The 27,012-nt window shown below is 36.8% G+C and overlaps 1 protein-coding gene across 10 annotated transcripts in view; it reads right to left on the bottom strand.

The window, feature by feature from the left end:
* Positions 1-27,012, bottom strand: part of tnca (tenascin Ca) — a 315,748-nt gene that overhangs the window by 158,570 nt on the left and 130,166 nt on the right. For 3 of the 10 annotated variants that reach the window (XM_087253036.1, XM_087253025.1, XM_087253040.1), the window contains exons 1-4: positions 16,387-16,686; positions 11,102-11,141; positions 10,812-10,966; positions 5,117-5,362 (exon numbers count right to left, since the gene is read on the bottom strand). The gene's annotated coding sequence lies outside the window, so the exon portion shown is untranslated. Of the gene's footprint in view, positions 1-5,116; positions 5,363-10,811; positions 10,967-11,101; positions 11,142-16,250; positions 16,323-16,386; positions 16,687-18,938; positions 19,131-27,012 lie in introns of those variants that run through there. The other 7 variants (XM_087253038.1, XM_087253037.1, XM_087253033.1 and 4 more) reach the window with 5 other exon arrangements.

Here is a 27,012-nt window from a genome sequence, read left to right on the forward strand (position 1 = left end):
CAAGAATGAGAAAGTTATAAAATATAAAAGTCATAATATTTCAAGATTAAAGGCAAAACGTTAAGAATAAATCAGAGTTATATAAAATTAGTCATAATATTTCGAGAATAAGATCGTATTGTTAAGAGAATATAATCAGAGTAATACAAGATAAATGTTGTATTATTTTGAGAATAAAGTTGTAATATCTAGAGAATAAAGTAAAAATGCTTTCAAGGAAGTAATGAGCATTTTTATATAGCACTTTTATGGTGTAGTATTCCCATACATCCAAAGCACTTTACCAATCATGTAAGAGTGCATCTCCACACCACCACTACTTCTACAATGGATTTTGTAAGCTTCAAAATAAAACCCAACACCATTATACAGCATGGGAGTTAATAATGGGCATTTGATATGTCATATTTACTTTGTATTTTCATACACTTAAAGCACTTTTACAGTTGTTTGAGTGAGCATATCCATACCACCACTACTTTTATGATGGACTTTGAAAGTTTCAAAATAAAGGTCCCTATCCAACACCATTATACAGCATGGGAGTAAGTAATGGGCATTTTTTTTTATAGCGCATTAATTAAGTATTCCCATATACAGCCAAAGCACTTTTACAATTGTTTGTGGGAGTATATCCGTACCACCACTACAAGTTTCATGATGAATTTTGTATGCTTCAAATTAAAAGTCACTATCCAACATCGTCATACAGAATGGAAGTAAGCAATAGACATTAGATATAGCACATTTATTGTGTATTCACATACACCCAAAGCACTTTCACAACTGTTTGAGTGAGTATATCCATACCACCACTATTTTTATGATGGATTTTGTAAGCTTCAAAATAAAAGTCACTATCCAACACCATTATATAGCATAAGGGTTAGTAATTGGCATTTGATTTAGCACATTTACTTTGTATTCCTATACACACAAAGCAATTTTACAACCGTTTCAGTGAGTATATCCATACCACCACTACTTTAATGATAGATTTTGTAAGCTTCAAAATAAAAGTCACTATTCAACAACAACATACAGCATGGGAGCAAGTAATGGGCATTTTTATATGGTGCATTAATTGTGTATTTCAATACACCCAAAGCAATTCTTCAACTGTTTCGGTGAGTATATCCATACCACCACTATTTTTTTGATGGATTTTGTAAGCTTCAAAATAAAAGTCACTATCTAACACCATTATACAGCATGGAAGAGCTAATTTTAGATACCACAACAGAACTGTTTCTCTGACAGCAGAAACTCATATACACACAAGACGGCTAGAGGGTGAGTAAATTATGGAATAATATTAATTTTTGGGTGAACTTTTCCTTTAAGGCAAACAGTAACAGTGACTTTTCTTTGGAAGATCACTGAGGCCTTTGTTAACAAAAGCAATGCAAGTTGCTTATAAAGCTAAACGTCTGTTAACACTCTCTGTCTCTCCAGCTGTTTCACAGTCTAAACAACCTCTGAGTCACTTCTGTTCTGCTACCGTACTGGAAATCAACCCATTCACGGGCAGCATGCATGCGTTTATATTGGGTTGTTAAATCAAAACCGAATTCCTTGTATTAAAAAAAAGTGAAAAGTTCCATTAAATTAGTCTCTAATGGCTGGAAGACATATTGCCCCACGTTAGATCATTTAGTAAATACGCCTCATTAACATTTTAAAGGAGATACAGACACTTTTAGGCAGGGTATTAAACTGCTCAAATAAGACACATTTTATAACTTTAATATTTCGAGAATAAAGACAAAATTTTGTGTACATAATCAAAGTTATGCAAGACTAAATGAGTAATATTTTGGGAATAAAGTTGAAATTTCAAGGATAAAGTCAAAATATTACAAGAATATTAATTATTCAATATTTAGGTCATGATATTTTGACAATAAAGCTGAGATTTTGAGAATAAGGTCAAAAATGTTATAGGAATAAAATCAGTTATACGAGAAAATAAAGTCGTAATATTTCAAGAATAATGTCGAAATTCCGAGAATAAAGTTGTAATGCTACAACATTATAATCAGAGTTATACAAGACTAAAATCAAATTATTTAGAGAATACCTGAGTTATACAAAAATAAAGTCGTAACATTGAGGAAAAAAGTCAAAATTGACAATAAAAGTCGAAATGTTACGAGAATAAAATAAGTCATACGACATTCAAGTCGTAATATTTAGAAAATAAAGTCAAAATTGAGAATAAAATCGAAATGTTACAAGAATAAAATCCCAGTTACACAATAATAAAGTCGTAATATTTCAAGAATACAGTCAAAATTTAGGATAAAGTTGAAATGTTATGAGAGTAAAATCCCAGTTTTACAATATTCATTTATCCATTCATTCATTAATTTTCTTTTAGGCTTAGTCCCTTTATTAATCTAAGATCGCCACAGTGGAATGAACCACCAACTTATCCAGCACATGTTTTACGCAGCAGATGCCCTTCCAGCTGCAATTCATCACTGGAAAACATCCACACACATTGATTCACACACATACACTATGGACAATTTAGCTTACCCAATTCACCTATACCATGTTTTTGGACTTGTGTTGTAAACCGAAGCACCCCGAGGAAACCCATGCAAACATGAGAAGAACATGCTAATTTTACACAGAAATGCCAACTTACCCAGCCGAGGCTTGAACCAGCGACCTTCTTGCTGTGAGAAGAACCAGCGACCTTCTTGCTGTAAGACGATTGTGCTCCCACTGTGCTAGTGTGCTGCCCTTATACAATATTAAACTCGGAATATTTCAAGTATAGTTGAAATTGAGAATAAAGTCGAAATGTTACGAGAATAAAATCCCAGTTATGAAATAATAAAGTTCAATAGTTCAAGGATAAAGTCAAAATTGAGAACAAAATTGATATGTAACGAGAATAAAATCATAGTTATACAATATTAAAGTCAAAATATTTCAAGGATAGTCAAAATTAAGAATAAAAACCGAAATGTTACGAGAATTAAATCCCAGCTATACAATAACAAGGTCATAATATTTCAATAAAGTCAAAACTGACAATAAAATCAAAATGTTATGAGAATAAAATCAATAATAGAATATTATTGTCAAAATATTTCAAGAATAAAGTTGAAATTGAGAAAGTCGAAATGCTAGGAGAATAAAATCAGAGTTATATGGAAATAAAGTCGGAACATTGAGGAAAGAAGTCAAAATTGAGAAAGTCAAAACCTTACGAGAATAAAATCAGTTATACGATATTAAAGTCGTAATAATTCAAGAATAAAGTCAAAATTAAGAATAAAATTTCAATGTTACGAGATTAAAATTCCAGTTTTTCAATAATAAAGTTGTAATATTTCAAGAATAAAGTCAAATTTGAGAATAAAATCAAATGTTACGAGGATAAAATTACGAATTACGACTTTAATATTGTATATCATATTCTTGCAATATTTCAACTTGATTCTCGAAATTCCAACTTTAAAATTGTGATTTTTATTCTTATAACATTTCAAATTTAAAGTCTAAATTTCGAGAATAAAGTCTAAGTTTTATGAAAATATAATCAGAGTAAAATTAAAGTCGTAATAATTCAAGAATAGTTGAAATTAAGAACATATTAAAAAATTTTACGAAAAGAGAATTACAGTTATGAGAGTTTAAAGTCATAATATTTTGAGAATATAGTTGAAATGTTACCACAATATAAATAGAAATACACAATATTTAAGTCTTAATATTTTGAGAATGAAGTCAATATTTCAAGAGAACAAAATTAGAGTTATACAAAAATAAAGTTGAAACATTGAGAAAATAAGGTCAAAATTGAGAAAAGTCGAAATGTGACGAGAATAAAAATCACACTAGAATAATATTAGTGTCGTAATATTTCAAGAATAAAATCAAGTTTTTGCAAATAAAGTCGAAATGTTACAAGAATATAAGTTACAGTATTAAATAATAATATTTAATATTAGTTGAAATTGAGAACATATTCAAAAATTTTACGGAAAAAAAACACAGTTATGAGAGTTTAAAGTCATAATATTTTGAGAATAAAGTTGAAATGTTACCACAATAAAATTTGAAATACACAATATTAAGAGGCGTAATATTTTGAGAATAAAGTCAAAATTTCAAGAGAATAAAATCTGAGTTATACGAAAATAAAGTTGTAACATTGATAAAATAAGGTCAAAATTGAGAATAAAGTCGAAATGTGACGAAAATAAAATAACACTTAAATAATATTAAAGTCTTAATATTTAAAGAATAAAGTTAAAATTAAGAATAATGTTGAAATGTTACGAGAATAAAATCAGAGTTATGCAAGTTTAAACTAGTAATTTTACAGAATCAAGACAACGTTTTCAAAATGAAGTTAAATGTTACAAGTATAAAATCTAAATTATACATTATTAAAGTCATGATATTTCGAGAATACATTAGAAATTGAGAATAAAGTTGAAATGTAACGAGAATGAAATCAGAGTTATGTATTCACAGGCAGTGGTTGCTTATGTAGGGTTATTAAATCAAAACCAACTTTTTGTAACATAAAAAAAAGTGAAAAGTTCCATTTAATTAGTCTCTAATAGCTGGAAGACATATTGCCCCACATTAGATCATTTAGTAAATACGCCTCATTAACATTCTAAAGAAGATACAGACACTGAACTTTTAGTCAGGGTATTAAACTGCTCAAATAAAACACATTTACAATTATATTCACTATGAAATTCGCAGTCATGTTCCTGCAGCTCAACTTAAGCAGTCAAATGAATCAAATTAACACCTCAATTTCTCAGCACAAAACACTGGCTTTAACTTGCCTCTTTACATCAGTTGAGTGCAGCCATTCAGAGCTAATACATTTACGCCTTAAGCAGATGCTTTAAAAAAAAAAAAAAATTATTAAAAGTGACTCATGTTGGATTTAAATTATCAGTTGATCAGTTTCACCATTCCTCGATATCAAAGGAAGACCTTACTATTGTAGTGCCACATTTAAAGGGATAGTTCACCCAAAAATCTCCCCATTGCCTTGTTCCAAACATGTTTGAGTTTGTCTTGTTTAACATGAAAAAAAAGGCTGAAAAAACTACTATAAAAAACATTTACTCACTCTTAGACGATTAAGGAGAGGAGGATCCGGCCAATGGTTGAACCTAGGATCCAGGAGGAACAATGCGGTTTCCGTCCGGGCCGTGGTACACTGAACCAGCTCTCTACCCTCACCAGGGTGCTTGAGGGTTCATGGGAGTATGCCCAACCAGTCCACATGTGTTTCAATCGCATTCAATCGTGTCCCTCGTGGCGGATGCTCGGGGGGTATGGGGTCAGAGGGGATCTGTTGAGGGCCTTCTCGTACCTGTATGAACAAAGTAGGAGTCTGGTTTGCATTGCAGGTAATAAGTCAGACTTGTTTCCAGTGCATGTTGGACTCCGGCACGGCTGCCCCTTGTCACCAATTCTATTTATAATTTTTATGGACGGAATTTCAAGGCACAGCCTTGGGTTGGAGGGGGTCCGGTCTGGGGACCACAAGATTTCATCTCTGTTATTCGCAGACGATGTTTTTCTGTTGGCTTCATCGAACATGGACCTTCAGCATGCACTTGGGCGGTTTCTGCCAAGTTTGACGTGGCTGGGATGAGAATCAGCACCTCCAAGTCTGAGGCCATGGTGCTCTACCGGAAAAAGGTGGTTTGCCATCTCCAGGTTGGAGGAAAGTCCTTACCCCAGGTGGAGGAGTTCAAGTATCGTGGGGTTTTGTTCATGAGTAAGGAAAGGATGGAACGAGATTGACAGGCTGATTGGTGCAGCGGCAACAGTAATGCGGTCGATGTACTGGTCCATTGTGGAGAAGAAGGAACTGAGCCGAAAGGTAAAGCTCAATATTTGTTCCTACTCTCACCTATGGTCATGAGCTTTGGATTGAAAAGGACAAGATCTCGGATACAAGCGGCCGAAATGATTTTCCTTCGAAGGGTGGCAGGGCGCACTCTTATGGATAGGCTGAGGAGCTCTGATACCCGGGAGGAGCTCAGAGTAGAGCTGCTGCTCCTCCACATTGAGAGAAGTTGGCTGAGGTGGCTCGGGCATCTGTTTCGGATGCCTTCTGTCTGCCTACCTAGGGAGGTGTTCCAGGCATGTCTCACCGGGAGAAGGCCTCGGGGACAACTCAGGACATGCTGGAGCGCCTATGTCTCTTGGTTGGCCTGGGAACGCCTCGGGATCCCCCCGGAGGAGTTGGAGGAAGTGTCTGGGGAGAGGGAAGTCTAGAGTTCTCTCCTAAGACTGCTGCCCCCGCGACCCGGCCCCGGAAAAGTGGCAGAAAATGAATGAATGAATGAATAAGTGATTATAAATCTTTAAGTTTCTTTTGATAAACACAAAAGTAGAAACTTTGGAGAAAGCTGAAAACCGGTAACCATTGACTTCCCCAGTACTTGCTTTTCCTAATGGAAGTCAAGGGTAACAGGTTTTCAGCTTTCTTCAAAATATCTTCTTTCATGTTCAACAGAAGAAACTCATAAAGGTTTATAAATCACTTGCGGGTGAGTAAATAGTATAATTTTGGGTGAACTACCCCTTTAACTGTTTGAGCTCCAGGAATGCCTTTTGAACTTTAAAACAAAGCATCATGCTGTGGCGTTTATAAAGAAAGCCAGGTGATAAACAGCGCTGACCCCTGACCTTCACTTTTAAAGGTGAGCAGAAGACTTATGGGGTCATGACCTAAAAAGTTAAAGTTTTAAAACTGTTCAGGTCTCTTATCATCTAACTTCATCGGGATATCTCATTTATCTATGCACAACCAAGGAGACATACAGTTCTGCGCAAGTCTGGTGGCATGGTGGCTCAGTGGTTAGCACTGTCTTCTCACAGCAAGAAGATTGCTGGTTCAAGTCCCGGCTGGGCCAGTTGACATTTCTGTGTGGAGTTTGCATGTTCTCCCCATGTTGGCGAGGGTTTCCTCTGGGTGCTCCGGTTTCCCCCACAGTACAAACACATGCACTTTTTGAGAATTGGATAAATTAGATTGACTGTAGTGTATGAGTGTGTGTGTTGATGCGAGCGTGTATAGGTGTTTTCCAGTGCTGAGCTGCAGCTGGAAGGGAATCTGTTGCATAAAACATATGCCAGAATAGTTGGCGGTTTATTCTGCTGTGGTGACCCCTAATAAATAAGGGACTAAGTCGAAGAAAAATGAATGAATGCATGAACAGAATATACAGAACAAAATGCCTTTTGGAATCAAACGACTGGCATCAGAAGTGTTTAATGTGACCTCTTTAGCACTTTTCTTTTTGAGTGTTTTTTTAAATTGTGCTATTTAAGTTCTTCCTTGGATTTAACGTAAATTTTTCTCTCCAGGTGAATCTTATACTGCCTATAATATTGCCTATACATACAGGAAAGTAGTTCCTCATACAAAAGGGTTTTTGAGACTCTCCATGTTTGATTTTGTTTTTATAAACACAATTATGCCATCAAACTGTAAACGCAATACTACACTCGTAGCAGTCAGGGCTGGACTGCGGCAAAAAAAAAATCGGCCCTGGCATTTTGGGCCAGAGCGGCCCACTAAGGCCCCGTTTACACTAATGCGTTTTAGTTTGAAAACGCATAAGTTTTGCTACGGTTACGCCATCCGTCCACACTACGCCGGAGTTCTCGAGCGCCGAAAACGGAGCGTTTCGAAAACGCTGGAGAGGCCGTTTTCATTCTGAAACGCTGCTGCTCCGTCTCAGTGTGGATGGGGAAAGACGGAGACATCTGAAAACGGAGGCGGGGCTGCAGACATTCGCCTCTCTGATTGGGGCTTTTCCTCAATATTAAGTAGCCTAACACACAGTTCAGTCCTGAATCTTCTCCGTGTAAGTTCAGACTTCGCAAGTTTGATCAAGGCTGCATCTCTTCTTCTCAGTTTGATATGGAAAACATACCGAGGACACGCGTCAATCTTCACAGGGAACAGTGTACTTTATAACTTCATTCACATCACCCTGGCTACGTTGTTTCACTTTCTCAACAATAAAATGTAAACTTGATATAAGGAACTGCCTATTTTTATTTTAATATTAACAACTAAACAGACAGCAGAAATGTTGAGGCGTCGTGCTGCATATATGAGCGTCATCTTCACTGTGTGGATATTTAAAACAAAACGGAGCCGATAACAACTGCCTCCTTTCAATTTCAGTGAAAATACAAAACATACCCTCTCTTTTGCTGAATATCAGTTTTAATAATCGATAATGGCCATTATAAAAGTATAACATACAATAAGTTTATACATTATAGGAAATAAAGGCAAGCGATCAGTCAGTATACAGAATAGTCTACGTGGTTACATTAATCATTAACTTATCTTTGCGCTCAGCCAAAACACGTTACCTGAGAACAAGTAATAGATTCCAATGACCAAAGTCAGGGAATATGTCGTTAGATAAAGACAACAACATGAATGAAATATCCCGTTTAATAAATATAGTGAGATTAGATCCAGCGGGAGATGCTTGATGAGAAGTCCGACTAGAAGAGCTCTCATCTGGGTAGATGGGCTCCAGCCTCCAGCGATTGCCAAAGTGTGTGTGTGTGTGGTCACGTGATGTGCGTTTTCAGCGTTTTGGTGTGGACGGAGAGCAGTTCAGAAACGCTGGGTAAAACGCGAGTGTGGACGCGGATCGTTTTCATTCTAAAACGCCGTTTTAAAACTAAAACGCACTAGTGTAAACGGGGCCTAAATTCAATCAAAATGCTATCTATCTATGCACGTCCAATAATTTTATCAACTCATATTCTATAAAACACAAAAGCCATATATATGAAATAAATAAATAAATACAAACTTTAATCTCAATTTAATTTCTGTATACTGTCCATAAAGATATTTGTTGAGTTCTAAAAAATACACTATTCTTTCATTTATTTTTCTTCGCATAAGTCCCTTATTTATCAGGAGTTGCCGCAGTGGAATGAACTGCCAACTATTCCAGCGTGTTTTATGCAGCAGATGCCTTTCCAGCCACAACCCAATATTGGAAATCACCCATACACACTCATTCACACACACTCATGTTTTAATAATCAATAATAGCCATTATAACAGTATAACGTACAATAAACTTATATGATAAATGTAAGCAATCAGTCAATGTGCAGATTCAGTGTACGTGGTTACATAAATTAATATATTAGCTTATCTTTGCACTCAGCCAAAACAACAAGATGAATTCAATATCACATTTAACAACTTGAGTGAGATGATATCCAGCAGATGAACTGTCTGACATGCACTATACTCTCACCTGGGGTTTATGCTCATCCGCTGAACTACTGGCTGCAGCTCTTGGCAGAGTGTGTGTGTGGTCACGTGATTTACGTTTTTAGCCGTGTACTAGAATGAACGGAGAACTTCTCAGAACCGCAAAATGAAACGCCGGTGTATTTCCCGCGATTTCTCTGCGCCTCCCTTGCGTTTCTTCTCTCTGATTCTCGACTATTTTGACAAATACACACAGGCGACGCACGCTCACACAGAGCCCAAAATAGGAGTTTGTGATTGGGCCAGCCCAATGTCAATACAGAAAAGAACCAATGGGCTGCAGAGTGTCACATGGGCCGGCCCGGTCTGTCTATCCGGGAAAAAAAAGCATCTTACTTTCAGAGAGTCACAGATCACAGCAGCGTCCATTAATAAGGCAGAAAAAAACCATAGGCTGCTAAGCCTTTTATGGGCCGATCAGATCATAAGACGATGATCAGTCCGGCCCAAAAAGTACGTCGGCCCACCGGGAAAGTGCCCGGTCTGCCAGATGGCCAGTCCACCCCTGGTAGCAGTGCGATATGGCTGTATATCGGCCCTGGTGGGGGTACTAAGGCAATCGGCCTGAGGCCTCGTGCTAACGCACGCCTCCCACCAGTGCCGATATACAGCCATATCGCACTGCTACGAGTGTGATATTGGGTTTGTATATATATATATATATATATACACATACATACAAAGAAATTTCTGGGAATTCCCACCAAAAAAAATTGTCATATTTATAGCCAAAATAAGAAATACATAAATTGTGAAAAACTAGGGGGTCTCATTATCATGCTGAAAACCAAAACTATTACAAATTAAGTGCTTTCTAGCAGGAATTGCATGACAAATTAAAACCGGTCTGTACTTTTCAGCACTCACAATCCCATCAATTCAGGCAATATAGACAACAGTGAGACCAAACCAAGACAGAAACTCAAGTATTTTTAATACATTTTTCCATCTTTCTCTAACTCTTTCTTTAATATGTCTTTAACAATTAGACTCCCCGCCCAAAAAAATCTAACTGAACCTGTATTTTCTGGTAGTATTTTAACAAAGAGAATGAGAAGTAATATATAATGTAATTACACCCTCACTAACACCTCACACTCTGACTAATACTGCTCACTAATGCAATACAGCTAAGAAATTATACATTTACTCATTTTATGTTATGAATAAAGCACTGTCTGATTCTGACCCTTAAAAAAAAAAAGTCCATGATAAGTGAACCATGATAAATATATGCCATGACCCAATTTCAGTGAACACATTTCAGTCTCCTGCCTGCATCATGTTAAATCAATAGACTAGAAAGTGATCGCATTCAGATGATCTGACATTTTAGGATTAAAAAAAAAAAGTTGTTTATTGAATGTGAATTCCTAAAGCTTTACATCTGCATGCTCTTTGCATCAGCACTGTCATGTAAACTACTTCACGTGTGCATAAAAAAGCTCAAGCATCAGTAATGAAAAAGTTTACAAGCAACACTTACTGATTTGTGGTTCCTCTCTGGGGATGATCAGCTCACAAACAGATGCACCAGAAATGTATCCATTCCTCATAGGACTGAAGTCTGAGTTGCGTACTGAACAGAGTCCTCCATGTGGATGGTTCAATGTCATGATACTGTACAGATATTGGGTGAGCCTGCAGTCAATAGTAATATGGTGTAATCAGCCAATCGAAAGAGGTCAGACAGCTGAATAGCAGGATGTACAATAATGATCATGATGACAGGATTTTGTACAATTTAGCACTTTGTACAATACAAAAATGACATACCGATCCATCTTCACAAGCTGAATTGTCCTATTTTTTTCCCCTAGGAATACAGAAAGAGTAAGAAAGTGAAAAAAAATTGCTAGGTTTGCTAAAAAAAAAGCATCTTTGGAAAAATATGATATACAGGTCTCTACGCTCTCTCAAGTACAGGTACAGAAGCAGTCACTGTGGCAGCAACTTTCTAAAGAAACACATTTGTTACCACAATAAAAAGTGTGAAAAATTTAACAAATTATTTTTTTTCCAACTTAATTTATTGCAGTTTCCAGCAATGAATGAAGTTGAAAGAACTTGATTATTTTAGGTGCACTGCAACAAATGCCTTTCTAACTTAGATTTTTTGTCTTGTTTCTAGTCCAAATGTCTAAAAGTTCTTAAATCAAGAAGCATTTTCTAGACAAGCAAAACATATTGTCTTGTTTTAAGAAATAATATGCCAAAATGAAGTGAGTTTTTCCTCAAATTAAGCAAAATAATCTGCCAATGGGGTAAGCAAAACAATCTTGTTTTTCGATTTGTGATAAGATTATTTTACTTACCCCATTGGCAGATTATTTGGTAAAACCTTAATTTGAGCTCAGAAAACTCATGTGAAATAAAAACTAATTGTAAAACAACACTATGAAACCATAGCCCATTTGCTCATACACGACAGACAAAACATTAAATGAATGAGGAGGCATGTGGACATAACACAAAATCTAAATCAAGTAATTTCAGCGTGTCAAAGTGAAATTTATGCAAATGAAATATATTTTCCCAACAACAAAATTGTGGCTAGTGAAAATGGCGAGTGGCTAGTAATGATGGAAATCTACTAGCCACAGTGGTTGGTGATCAAAACATTTAATGTCAAGCCTTGTGTGTATCTGTATGTATGTATATATAAATATATATAAGTATAAATATATATATATATATATATATATATATATATATATATATATATATATATATATATATATATATATATATATATATATATCATGGAAGATGATCTTTACTTAATATTCTGATCTTTTTTTGGCATTAAAGAAAAATCTATAATTTTGACCCATAAAATGTATGTGTTTCTATTGCAGGGTACAATGGTTTCCTAATAATTTACTGTTATAAATTGACTGTAGAATTTACAGCAACTTACTGACAATTTTGGTTACCAGTAACAGAGTAAACTTACAAGCGCACTGTAAATTAATAATTAAAATTGTGCTTTTTTAAATTACAATTATTAATTTTCAGTGCACTTGTAAATTTACAGCATTACTGAACCAAAATTGACAGCAAGTTTCTGTAATATGTAGTAAATTGTAATTATAAATATACAGTGCGCTTTTAAATTTAGCGCATTACTGGTAACCAACACTGCCAGTAAGTTACTGAAAGTTTTACCATTAATTGTAATTATTAATTTAGTGTGCTCGTCAATTTACTATAATACTGGGGAGCAAAAATGCCAGCAAACAACTTCAAATTTCACAGTAAATTTTAATAATTAATTTACAGTGTGCTTGTCAATTTACAGTCCTACTGTAAACCAAAATTGCCAGTAAGTTACTGTAAATTTGACAGTAAATTGTAACTATTAATTTAGTGTGCTTGTCAATTTACAGTAATACTGGGAAGCAACATTTCCAGTAAGTTACTAAAAAAGTTACAGTAAGTTGTAATTAATTTAGTGTGCTTGTAAATGTACAGTATTACTAGGAAGCAAAATTGCGAGCAAGCTATTGTAAACTTTACAGTAAACTGTATTTATTAATTACAGTAGTCTTGTAAATTTACAGTAATACTGGGAGGCACAATTGCCAGTACTCTAAGTTACTGTAAACTTTACAGTAATTAAATTTTATTAATTTACAGTGTGCTTGTAAATTTACAGTACAGTAAGTTACTGTAAACTTTATTTTAAACTGAATTTATTAATTTAGTGTGCTTGTAACTTTACAGTATTACTGGGAAGCAAAATTCCAGTACTGTAAGTTACTGTAAACTTTACAGTAACTTGTATTTATTAATTACATTATGCTTGAAACTTTACAGTATACTGGGTTCGCAAAATTGCCAGTACTGTAAGTTATTGTAAATTTAGTACATTTTTAGAGTGCACAAACCTTAAACTCAATTGCATTGGAAACAGTTGGATGTGAAATAATTAGCATAAAAATAAAATGTTTTTTAATATTAACATTTACATCCCTATCCTGACTTTTTAAAATGATAACATTGTTTGACTTTAAACTTATTTTAAAACCCTGTCTGAGCACATAACTCATGGAGATGGAGCAGTGGAAGAGCAGGAAAATAGAGCCTCGAGGAAACAAATAATTACCTTGCTGATTTACAGCCAAACAGAAATGTGAAAGTCCCAGATTTGAGCAAAGATGCCAAACCTTTTCTGTCTAAATCAGACCGCTTAACTATAGCATGGCTGTGGATTAAAGACATCTGTCATGTTATGCTGGAAATCATGCTGAGTCACCAGTTTTGTGGTGTGTCAAATGGTCTTGTGGGTAATGCACATGTTTAATGCAGCTCTGGGGTCTCATTTGTCTATGCTTATTTCCTTTCATATCTCGAAATAATCATACGAGACTTTGGGTATACAGAAGGAAAGTACTGAGTTGCAGCTGGAAGAGCATCCATCGTGTGAAACATATGCTGGATAAGCTAGCAGTTCATTCCGCTGTGTTAACCCCTGATAAATAAGGGACTAAGCTGAAGGAAAATGAATGAATGAATTTCATGTAGATTCAGCATCGTTTCACTCCAAAGCGTAGATGTTTAAATGAGTCCTGCTGCCAAGTATGACTGCATCCACTTACGCTGTAATTCTTTGTGACTGTGATCATCAGATTGGTAAACATCAACAAATGATTAGTTCAGTAACTTACAGCCAGACAATAACAGAAAAGATCCAAGATTTGAGAAACACAAGCTGAATGACCTAATCTAATAGACATCTGACCACATTGATTCAAACACATAAGCTACTCTTAAACAATTGTTTGGATTTGTCCATCCTGAGCGGTTGATGAATGGGCAATAAGATGAAAAACACATTTTTTACATATGAAGATTTTTTTAAAATACTTGATTGTCAAACATTTTTCACTGTTTAAAAGACAAGACACACGCATGCATTTCTGTGCATTCAGAAAATGAGGTTAACACAGGTGAGTGCTTTACAAGCCACCTGTAGAAACACTCTTTAAAAACAAAAACAACAACACTCTAGCATTTAATTTTCCGAGGACTAACAGTTTCTTTGTATAATTAGCACTTGTTGTGTGTATTGCCTCTTCTTGTTGATACGCTAAATGCCCCCTTAATTATAAGTAGCTTTGGACAAAAGTGTCTGCTAAATGACTAAACATAAGAGGTCTTAATGATAGGCTTGTTTGTTAGAATGATAGGTATATCCGAATCTGAATAATTGACTTTGAATAAAAGATGCATAAGGAATAAACACATACTCATCCAACAAAAGGCAGACTCAGAGTTGAATAAACGAATCTAGTTGGGTTCGGATCTGTTGTTTGATTGCATCGACGTCGATCCGGTGCATCAGTAAATATGTAGTTCCATTCATTCATTTTCTTGTCAGCTTAGTCCCTTTATTAATCTGGGGTCGCCACAGCGGAATGAACCGCCAACTTATCCAGCAAGTTTTTTACGCAACGGATGCCCTTCCAGCTGCAACCTATCTCTGGAAAACATCCACACACAATCATTCATACACTACGGAAAATTTAGCCTACCCAATTCACCTGTACCGCATGTCTTTGGACTGTGGGGGAAACCGGAGCACCCGGAGGAAACCCACGCGAACGCAGGGAGAACATGCAAACTCCACACAGAAACGCCAACTGAGCCGAGGCTCGAACCAGTGACCTTCTTGCTGTGAGGCGAACGTGCTACCCACTCCGCCACTGCGTCGCCTATGTAGTTCCAGTTCCGGTAAAATGTGAACACGCTTTTACTTCAGACACTAGCGGAGGCGGTATTCTGTATTTATCTGACTTCTTTTGTTCACGCAAACAGTTATTTTTGTCAGTCGTGCTGCTTCTCGATTCTAAGATCACATTTGCACACATTAGGCCATGTTTCTTGTCAAGCCCTGCTTTTAAGAAAACAACAATTTAAAAAATATTTTCAACTAGCCAAAGTGGCTGGTGAGAGTGTCTGTCTAACCTGCCACAACCGGTAGGCGGGTGTTAATGTCAAGCCCTGATTATGATGTTGTGTGATCTATCATTCAAACAAACATTCGCAAAACTTGTCTGATTGAAGCTACATGGTGGCTAAAACTGATACTAATACAAAAAAAAAAAAAAAAGCCAAATTACCAAAACTGACACAAACACTTTAAATTCAAAATGGCAATAGAAAATAATGAAAGTGATGCTTTTAAAGTATTTCGCAAAAGTGAAAATTCAGTTATTTTATCATTCTCTACTTGTTCCAAATTTGTTTGAGATTCTTCTTTTTTTTTTTGAAGGGCAATAAATTAAACAATTTTGGGAGAGAAAAAAACAGCCCTTGATGCTTTTTTCTGTTCCTACTATGAATGTCAAAGTTGCTTTTTCCCCAACACTTGGAATATACAAAGAATATCTTGCTTCAAGTTCATAAATTCGAAAAAAAAAAAAAAAAAAAAAAAGTTCACATTTATATGAGGGTGAGTAAAGTTTAATTTTTTGGGAGAATTTTTTTTTTTTTTAAGAAAATGCACTGTGAAAACGAAAATGCAATAATATTCTATATACCTAAAGTCATCTAAATAATACAGCAACTGTATGGGACATACACATGCATTATTGAAATGTCCACAGTAGAAATATATGTTAAAACTTAATTATTTGATTTATTTAAAGTTGCAATCAACTTCCCAATCCACTAGGTGAGGAAAGGCCTTTTTGTTACAAATACAGCAAACACGGTTACACATCAACCCAATCAATCAAACTGAGGTAAAGTTGGTTTTACATTCACACATTCAGACTTTCTCTTTAATAATTTGATTTCAGAAAAGTATTATTTGCTAATTCTAAATGGGGAAATCATATTAGCAGCCGATGACTAACAAAGTACAACAGTGTTGACAGTCAATCACATAGTGCTAATGTTGTTTTGAAGTCATACTTACATGCGAATTCATATCGAATATACAAAGTAGTGTGTCACATGTTATCACTATTAGTAAAAGAACAAATGTGTCACTATAAAATCTACTTTACCTCAATATCAATTAAACCATAGATGCATTTCACTGTTTGACTTACAGATGGAGGGTTATAGTCAGTCCACAGCTCCACGTTCTGATCTTCTCTCATGTTTTACACCAACAGTATTACGTTTACATTGCAATTTGGCCATTTTATTTGAAAATGACCAAGTAATGTTTTTTAACAATCTTATTTTGTTTTTAAACCTAGTCAAAAAAGATTCTCAAAATGTGAATGACAATCCGTATTCAAGCTCATGGCATCATTAAGCTAAAATACTCAAGTATAGCACATTTTCTGTAGGAACTTGAAATTTGAGGCCTTGTGCAGCCATTTTTGCTGCTTCTTCTACTACTTGTTGATTATTTTTGGTGGCTGGCAAACTACTTTTAGGTGCATTACTGCCACCAACAGGTTTGGAGTGTGAACCAGAACATTTCACTTCTCCGTTGAGGAGGGATGAAGGAAAAAACAAGCAAAAATCCCTAGAAGTCCTTCCACTTAAATTGGATTCTTTCAGAAGCTGAAGCAAAAGACTCTTAACACATATCTTTTGATTGTTTGCTCAAAACATCTAATAAATACATTTTTTCTCATGTTCCTCCACACACTACCAGATAATCACCACAATACCAGATAAGTTTGGTACTGTGACCAAATTTCTTCAAATGTCAAGTACCAAGGGAGTACAACAATTTATTAAATGAATCCCAGGAGAAAAGAAAAGATCTCCTGAGCCATAAATGCAATGAAGCTTCCAATTATGGAGTAAAACTCTTACTGTTTATCATGCATGTGCTGCACAAAGCAGTATGGGAAGTGTAGTTTGTAGGACATGACTAATAAACTGTCTCATTTTCTGGTCAAACTTTAACTACTGCTCTTGTCAAACATTTTTTTATTATTATTACTGCATAAGACAAAATATCTCAAACCCTACATCCCTTAAATATTTTTTTAAATATTTTTTGAGATCTATCTATCTATCTATCTATCTATCTATCTATCTATCTATCTATCTATCTATCTATCTATCTATCTATCTATCTATCTATCTATCTATCTATCTATCTATCTATCTATCTATCCATCCATCCATCCATCCATCCATCCATCCATCCATCCATCCATCCATCCATCCATCCATCCATCCATCCATCCATCCATCCATCTATCTATGCAATACTCTATATTATATGCAATAGTATTCAGTGTCACACAATCCATCAGAAATCAGTTTAATATAATAAGTATAAAGCTTTTTTTTACTGAATCATAATGCAGGGGCGCAGTAGGTAGTGCTGTCGCCTCACAGCAAGAAGGTCGCTGGTTCGATCCTCGGCTCAGCTGGCGTTTCTGGGTCGAGTTTGCATGTTCTCAATGCGTTCGCATGGGTTTCCTCCGGGTGCTCTGGTTTCCCCACAGTCCAAACACATGCAGTGTGTGTGTGTGTGAATGTGTGTGTGGATGTATCCCAGAGATGGGTTGTGGCTGAAAGGGCATCCGCTGCGTAAAAATGTGCTAGGTAAGTTGGCGGTTCATTCCGCTGTGGCAACCACAAGTTTAATAAAGGGACTAAGCCGAAAAGAAAATGAACAAATAAATGAATAATTTAATGGGATACTGTTGTACATGCTTTATTCCAGCTCTGTGAGGTGAAGAACGTATTTAGGGGGGTGAGAAGGGTGCGCGACGATGCCTATTTGAGTACTGGGAGGGAGACGCAAGATTACCGGGAGATCATCACTCGTTTGCGGGCATCCGGAGACTCGCGAAACTTCCGGCCCTACTCATAATTCTCTCTTCATATAGCCGTAAGCCTATTACATATCCATAAAACACTGTGATATAACCGCGCTCGGATCGGATCGCTTTCTCACTGCAATCGAACCGCTCCAGGGTTCGTTTCAATCGAGCCGAGACCACCTCATTCAAGCGATCTCGGAGCGATTACTTTGGCGTGGAACAGAGCGCGATTGCCCTGTTCACATATGCCAATCGAACCGAGATACGTTCCGAAACAAAAGTGTAGGTGTGAAAGCACCCTAGATTGCATTTGAGAAATAAATCACTGTAAAAAGTAAAAAAATTAAAAGAAAGAAAAACCGAAAGAGAAAAATCAGTCTTTACTGTCTCTATCAATGAATTTAATGTGCATCATGTATTCATTTTCCTTCAGCTTAGTCTCTTATTTGTCAGAGGTCACCACAGCAGAAAAAAACTCCAACTATTCTAGCATATGTTTTACGCAGCAGGTGCCCTTTCAGCTGAAACCCAGCACTGGGAAACACCCATACACTCTTACATTCACACACACACTCATACATTACGGCCAATTTTTAATTCAATTCACTAATAGCGCATGTCTTTGGACTTGTGGGGGAAACCGGAGCACCCGGAGGAAACCCACGTCAACAGAGGGAGAACATGCACACTTCACACAGAAATGACAACTGACCAGCCGGAACTCGACCAACCGACGATCTTGCTGTGAGGTGACAGAGCTAACCACTGAGTCACTAATAACCTCACATTGTCTGTTGCTGTTGTGTTTTACCACAGTAAACTCAAGCATTAATAGCAGTACACAAGCAGCATGATGGACTTACTTTCCAATGTGTTTGTAGCTTCAGGTGCTGGGCAGGTTTTCTCCACCTCATCATCTGGTTCTGCTGTTGTTTCAGTTGCCGTTATTAATTCCACTGCTGGGACTCACTGCAGCGTTACGGTAAAACTCAATCCCATAGGTGAGACTTCCTCCACATTTTTCCCTGATATTTCAGGATTCCCTTGTCGTCATCCTTAAGAAATGAGTGTTAAATTGGGCAGTTTAACTTCAGTTCACACTCATGCAGTCATTTGTATTCCCAACAACATGGAAGCAATTATACAGTAGATAGTAAAACTGCACTATTCTTTGTATATTTGCAAGCAATCTTAACACTCTCCAATAAAAATATTAGTATTAATAATATCACATGTGGGCAGCACCAGCACAATCTCACGGCAATTCGTAACTTTTTGATTTAGTGGCTAATTCGTGTGAATTTGTATGACCTAATTCGTACAATTTAGTATGATTTGCTCATCCCCCAATGACGGTTGGGTTTAGGGGTGAGGTTAGGTGCCACGCCTCCTTTTTAAAATCGTACAATTTCATCCAACTGAACTCGTACTCGAATTAGCCACTAAACTGTCAAAACATAAAATACTTACGTTTTCTCGTGAGATCAGGCTGGCAGCACGGTGGCTCAGTGGTTAGCACAGTCACCTCACAGCAAGAAGGTCGCTGGTTCGACTCCTGGCTGGGTCAGTTGGCATTTCTGTGTGGAGTTTGCATGTTCTCCCCATGTTGGCGTGGGTTTCCTCTGGGTGCTCCGGTTTCCCCCACAGTCCAAACACATGCGCTATAGGCGAATTGAATAAACTAAATTGGTAGTGCATGAGTGTATAGTGTATGATTGTGAATGAGTGTGTATGGATGTTTCCCCGTACTGGGTTGCAGCTGGAAGGGCATCTGCTGTGTAAAACAAATGCTGGATAAGTTGGCGGTTCATTCCGCTGTGGCGACCTTTGATGAATAAAGGAACTAAGTCGAAAAGAGTGAATGAATGAATAATTATGCTACTGAAATTCTGGTATTATAGTAAAAGTTTGAGGCTGGTAAGAGAAGTAACGTATGCTTAAAATACAGTAAAATTAATAATGGAATAATATTAAAACATCAAATGAATATTTTCTATTACATATTTTAAACTGTAAATTATAAAACATATATTATAAAAATATTAAACATTTTATTAATCATTTTACAGGGTTTCTACAAGTTCCACAGGGTTAAATTTAAGACTTTTTAAGACATTAAGACCATTATTTGATATTTTAGACTCAAAGGCTAATGCATTTTTCTAATGGCCTAGGTGGAAAAGGGGTTAATTTGACCAATCAAAAAAAAAGAAAAAAAAAGATCATAATTTCATAAATTTAATAATACAATAATACACAACTAAAATATTTTAGATTTTATTTAAAGAGTTCAGATACAAAAATCTCTATATTGTTGTCTGAAATTTCTATCGAAAATGAACCTTTTTCTCATCCTCTTTTGTTTATGTTGAGTTATTTTACTTTAAATACCAGGAGAAGAACTTTTTCTTTGCCAATAAAGAGATATTATTGAACATACACACAGGAGCTTGATATAAATACTCATTTTAGAGAAAATTTTCAGATGGCATTTATAGATTTTTGCATCTAAACTCTTAATTTCTTAGTTAAATATTTTAAATATTGTGTAAAAACAAGCAAGCTCTAGTTTTATCCATACATTTTTTCCCAACATAAACTTTCTTAAAAAATGCTTTAAAATTTTTAAAAACTATAATAAACTAAATCTATGGGCAACAACCTTCCCAGGACGGTGTCCTCAGCAGTAAATACATGGAGAACTTTTAAACAAATGTTATTGTAAGGAAAATAATTGAACCATTACGATAAATAAAGTAAAAATTAACTTTTCAAATAAAAAGTTTAAAGTTTTATTAAAATGGATTGTTGGTGAATGTAAGGGTTTTGGCCAGATTGGGTAGCAATATAAACACAGGAAAATTAAGACCCGCTTAAAAAAGATTTAAGACCTACAACACAATATTTCAGTAAATTTAAGACTTTTTAAGACCCCGCTGAAACCCTGTTTTAAGAATAAATGATTATTAATATTTAAAGAACTGTGATATTTTTCTTTTAATATTCTTTTTTCCTCAAATGACAATTTTTGTAAAAAAAAAAAAAAAAAAAAAAAAGTGTGATTCGAATGGTATTTACTGGTATTTATCTAAACCTCCCAAGGCTACAAACTGTTACCATTGTGCGAATTAAGCTTCTCTTTTTTGCAGCATGCCTGTCAAATCACTACTGCCTGCTAAATTACACATCTGAAAACTGTGAATTATCTCTTTAACTGGTGATAAACTATTAAAGCTGTGTGATTTTTAAATGCAGATTTCCTTCCTCCCACACCAACCCAGATGCCGTCCACATGGTCGTTCCCACATATTAAAACCATTTACAGGATTCTCCTCTTTCAGTAGCTTCTACAAGCCATTACTGAAGAGTTTAACCCTTGTGTACTGTTCAAATTGACTACCCTTTTATGGTGGTGGCTGTTTTTGCCCCATTGACTTCCATTTAGGGTTGTCACGAAACTGGATTTCAGTACCAATTAATACTGACAATTTTTAAAACGTGCATTTCCCGCTAACATTTGAGTGCTGTTGAGCACATTCTTAAACAGCTTTACTTTGCCATTGTGTTTGTGTGTGTAACTAGTCTTTTGCGTCTCTTCTGCGTTGTGTAAATAAATATTCACTCTGATATATCTTTTATCGATTTTATTATTGTGGAAACAGTTAGAACAGAAAAATGAGCGCAGATCTAATCTACCAGCCTCGTGCAATGGCTTCCTCCTACATACTACAATGAATTTCCTTTCTTTTTAGGTAACAGAGGGGGCGCTCTACATATAAAACAATGAATAAATGTTAACCCCTTCCTTCTCATTAGTATTTTAATGTATGCAAGTGGAGAGATACAATATAACCCTGTTACATGTGCTCAACAGAAATGACTGTCATTGGCTGTAAAAGTCATTGGTTCACCAAGCTCACAGCTGTTTACCGAGTATAAACACAGATACAGGGACATTGGAACATTTCAAAGTCACGTGTTCAATGTCACATTTCAAAGTGTCCTGTGAACTCCTATGTTGAAATGTATGTCACGTGACCTACTTGCCTACCAGTCTTTCTACCAAACCTCTGTAGGGAGACATGAGGAAAGGGAATGAATGGTTACACTGGTAAGAACAGACAGTGACTAAACCAAAATGACAAGACAGTGTAAATAAAGGTGAAGACAGACAATATATCGCAACAAAACGGAACTGTCACGGTCGTGGTTAGGGAAAGAAGTGAGGACTCAGGTGCGGCAAATAATGGGTATTTATTAATAATAAAATAAAAATAAAAGGCAAAACATTAACAAAACACACAAACTTGGCTGGGCTGGCAAGACAAGGCAAGGCAAGGCAAGGCAAGACTTGAGCAGGAACACAGGGGAGTGTAGACGACGAACTGGCACAGGACTGAAAACATGAGGGGATTTTAAAGCAAAAGTAAATTGACACAAACAGGTGAACATGACAAACTAATAATGAGTTAACAAGAAGGGTGGGACTAGACAATAGACGGGAGAGCGCATGACACAGAGAGACAACACAAGCCATGCTCTCACATAAAACAGGACACCAACATGCAGCCAATGAGAACTCATTAACCGCATGTTCATGACAAGACAAACACAACACTGAAGCACACAACAAAAGCACGTGACCACATTGTAAGCACATAGCCACGTGCTTTGACAACAAACGAAAGACACGAGCACACGATGACTGAAAACACTCACCGTGCACTCACACTCGCAGCGTGCATGCTTCATCCCAGCGCCGACCAAAACCGAAACCAACTAGACCAGGGGTCTCAAACTCAATTTACCTGGGGGCCGCAGGAGGCAAAGTCTGGGTGAGGCTGGGCCGCATAAGGGATTTCACAAAAAAAAAGTCCTAAAATGTCATTATTAACAGTTTTAATTATTTCTTCTGAACATGAAGTGTCCTGAACATTAATAGAACATTGAGTGAAGATTATAAACAGTTCTTCTGAACATGGCATCTTTTGCCTACTCCTTGCTGCCAGAGACTTGACAGCGCTTCTTCTCACAAATCTGAACCACATTTAGCTTTAGAGCGGAAGCAGTTGAGACCCTCAGTATGGCTTGTAGATGATCATCATTAAGTCTAGACCTGTACTTTGACTCATTGAAGTCCTAGGGAAAAAAGTGGGGGAACTCACTCAAAACTTCCATTCCCTCACCTAAAAAAAAGGCGTATATATGTATAAATAAAACACCCCCACCCCACTCCAGTCACATCAGTCTGTACCAGTCTTTATCTACCTATAATATCAACACAAGATGCAGGGCAGGCACGTGCACACATAGGGCTCAACCTGTGCAGTGCACATGCCCTTTTTAGTCTTGCATAGAAAGTGCCCTTCCAAAATGATCAAAAGTGCCCCCGCGACGCGACACACCCTTGGTCCCGCCCTTCAGTAGGCGTGCGATAACACCGCTCTTGAGTACGCGCGCGACAACACAGCTGATCAGAACGCGCGCGACAACGCGCATTGAGTGACAAGACAAGCGCGCTGTGTACGGATAGAATCAGCGGAGCGGGGAGCACTCTCTCTCCCCGCTCCGCTGATTTTGTCAGAGTACAGCGGTCGGCGCGGGCCACAAAATATTGCACTGAGGGCCGCAAATGGCCCGCGGGCCGCGAGTTTGAGACCCCTGAACTAGACTGAGACGCTGGGAATGAAACACCACGCTGCAGACAGACGAAAACACAAACACGGGTACAAGAGCGCGCGCTACGTACACCCACGAAGGCGCGCGCACACATGGAGGCACACACAATGACAGAAACAAGTGCTCGACCCAAGAAAACTTGAGCCGAGCACAACAGGACAGGACTAGACATGACTAGTGTCCGGATTCTGCCACCAAAACAAGAATTTACATGACCAGAGTGGCAGAACCCTGACAGGAACAAAATGGGGATATAAACACAGAATCGAGCAAACAAGCACAGAAACCAATAACAAATCATGCCGAAAAAGACTGCCAAACTATTGAGAATGCATGATTATATGCTGACATGGCTTTGCAATCAAAAAATGTCGTTATAACGGAAGTCAATGGGGCAAAAACAGCCCCCAACAAAACAAAAAGGTAGTCAATTTGCCCAGAGTGTTTTGCTGAGTTTTTAAAAAATCATTTCATTTGCCGAAACACAGAGAAAGTCGTAGCCAAATCAAGACTCAAAATCATCTCAGAGTGGACGAAAACGTCCCCAACAGCACACGAGGGTTAAATGAGAAAAACTGCACTTGTACATTAACAAGCGCTCCAGCAGAGAGGTTTGCATCAACCGTGACCTAATTACACTTCTCTGAAATCTCCTGCAGACCAAACAAGGAAGGCTGCTCTGATTTCCTGTGCCCTGCATTTTTAATAGTTTATTGAATAGTCCGCAGGGCTCAATCTGATCTGACCAGACGTCTGATACCAATGCTGAGAAAACGCTGCAGTCCCGCACCGCACCTGAGAGTGAGAGACGTCTGCAAAAATCATTTTAATGAACAAAGAGCTCATACTAATCCAAAATGTTGGCAGTTCTCCACATCTGCGGGCTGTTTGTGAGCGTTTACATGAGCCAACTTCCACTGCTGACCTGGGATTGTGCTGCCTGAAATGAAGACTTCATTAAAAACATGTCTGAATATGCATTTAGGATTTGACCAGCCCAGAATCCTTGGAAAATACCTGCCTTAGACAATATATACATACATATATATATATATATATATATATATATATATATATATATATATATATATATATATATATATATATATATGTGTGTGTGTGTGTGTGTGTGTGTGTGTGTGTGTGTGTGTATATAATGTATGTATGTATATACATCTACATATATGTATATACATACATATATATATATATATATATATATATATATATATATATATATTTGTAAAACGTAAAATATGTTGCTGTTATTAGGCTTCATTGCTTTAGAACAACTTGGAGTATTTGGAATTTGGATTTTTACATAGTCTGTGACATTTTGATAAGGGTGTGAATAATTTTGAACATGACACTTTTTGTTCAAAATGTAAATAAAAGCAGATTTTTTTTCACAATGATGCCTCTTGTACATATAATAATAATAATATTAATAATAATAATAATAATAATAATAATAATAATAATAATAATAACAATTTAATATTATTCATTATCATTTTGGGAGAAGCATGTACCATTTCTGGTCAAAAACGAAATTGCTGGTTGAATAAAAGTAAATAAGTCAGAATTTGCCTGGGGTATGAATAATTTATTTGTTAATATGAAAACATTGTTGTTTCTACAGAACTGGAAGATTATTTTATCTTGATTTTAAGAAGTGTGCTTTACCGAACATTTTTGGAGTTCACAGAGAGACAATAACTGGTTACCAAAAAAAAAAAAAACTGTGAATCTCATTTTTCAAACATTTGTTTTCAGCTCCCTAAACACACTGTAGTTCAGTAAAAAAAAACCAAAAAAAAAAACCCTGAAATGCATTATACAGTGCACCCAGAAAGTATTCATAGTGCTTCACTTTTCCACATTTTTTCCCCCATTATTTTTTATTCAATTTATTTACTTCCTAAACATTCTACACACAACACCCCATATTGACAATGTGAAAAAAGAGTTTTTGAAATTGTTGCTAATTTAAAAATAAAAAAGCTGAAAAATCACATGTACATCATTATTGACAGCCTTTGTCGTGAAGCTCTAAATTGAGCTCAGGTGCATTCTGTTTCCACTGATCATTCTTGAGATGTTTCAGCAGCTTCATTGGAGTTCCCCTGTTGGTCAATTCAGCTGATTGGACATGATTTGAAAAGGCATACACCTGTCTATATAAGCTCCCAGGGTTGACAGTGCATGTCAAAGAACAAACCAAGCAAGAAGACAAAGGAATTGTCTGTAGATCTTCGAGACAGAATTGTCTTGAAGCACAAGGCTGGGGAAGCTTACAGAAAAACTTCTGCTGCTCTGAAAGTTCCAATGAGCACAGCGGCCTCCATCATCTGTAAGTGGAAGATGTTTGGAACCACTAGCTGTCCGGCCATCTAAGCTGAGTGATCAGGGAGAATGGCTTTTGTCCGGGAGGTGATCAATAACCCGATGGTCACGCTGTCTGAGCTCCAGCGTTCTTCTTTGGAGAGAGGAGAACCTTACAGAAGGACAACCATCTGTGCAGCAATCCACCAATCAGGCTTGTAAGGTAGAGTGGCCAGATGGAAGCCACTCCCCAGCTGGAATTTGCCAAAGGACATCTAAAGGACTCTCAGACCGTGAGAAACAAAATTCTCTGGTCTGATGAGACTAAAATTGAACTCTTTGGAGTGAATGCCAGGCGTTACGCGTGGAGAAAACCAGGCAGCGCTCATCACCAGGCTAATACCATCCCTACAGTAAAGCGTGGTGGTGGCAGCATCATGCTGTGGGGATGTTTTTTAGCAGCAGGAACTGGAAGACTAGTCAGGATAGAGGGAAAGATGAATGCAGCAGAGACATCCTGAATAAAAACCTGGGGCGACGGTTCATCTTTATGCAGAACAATAACCCAAAGCACACCGCCAAAATATCAATGAGGTGGCTTCACAACAACTTGGTGAATGTCTTGAGTGGCCCAGCCAGAGCCCAGACCTAAATCCTATTGAATATCTCTGGAAAGATCTGAAAATGGCTGAACACCGTCGCTTCCCATCCAACCTAATAGAGCTTGAGAGGTACTGCAAAGAGGAATGGGCACAAATTCCTAAAGACGTGTGCCAAGCTTGTGGCATCATATTCAAAAAGACTTGAGGCTGTAATTGCTGCCAAAGGTGCATCAACCAAGTATTGAGCAAAGGCTGTGAATACTGATGTACATGTGATTTTGCAACAATTTAAAAAAATCTTTTTTCTTGTCATTATGGGGTATTGTGTGTA

Source organism: Danio rerio, chromosome 5 (genome assembly GCF_052040795.2).
Source record: "Danio rerio strain M-AB ecotype USA chromosome 5, GRCz13ab, whole genome shotgun sequence".
In the NCBI taxonomy this organism is placed as follows: Eukaryota; Metazoa; Chordata; class Actinopteri; order Cypriniformes; family Danionidae; genus Danio; species Danio rerio.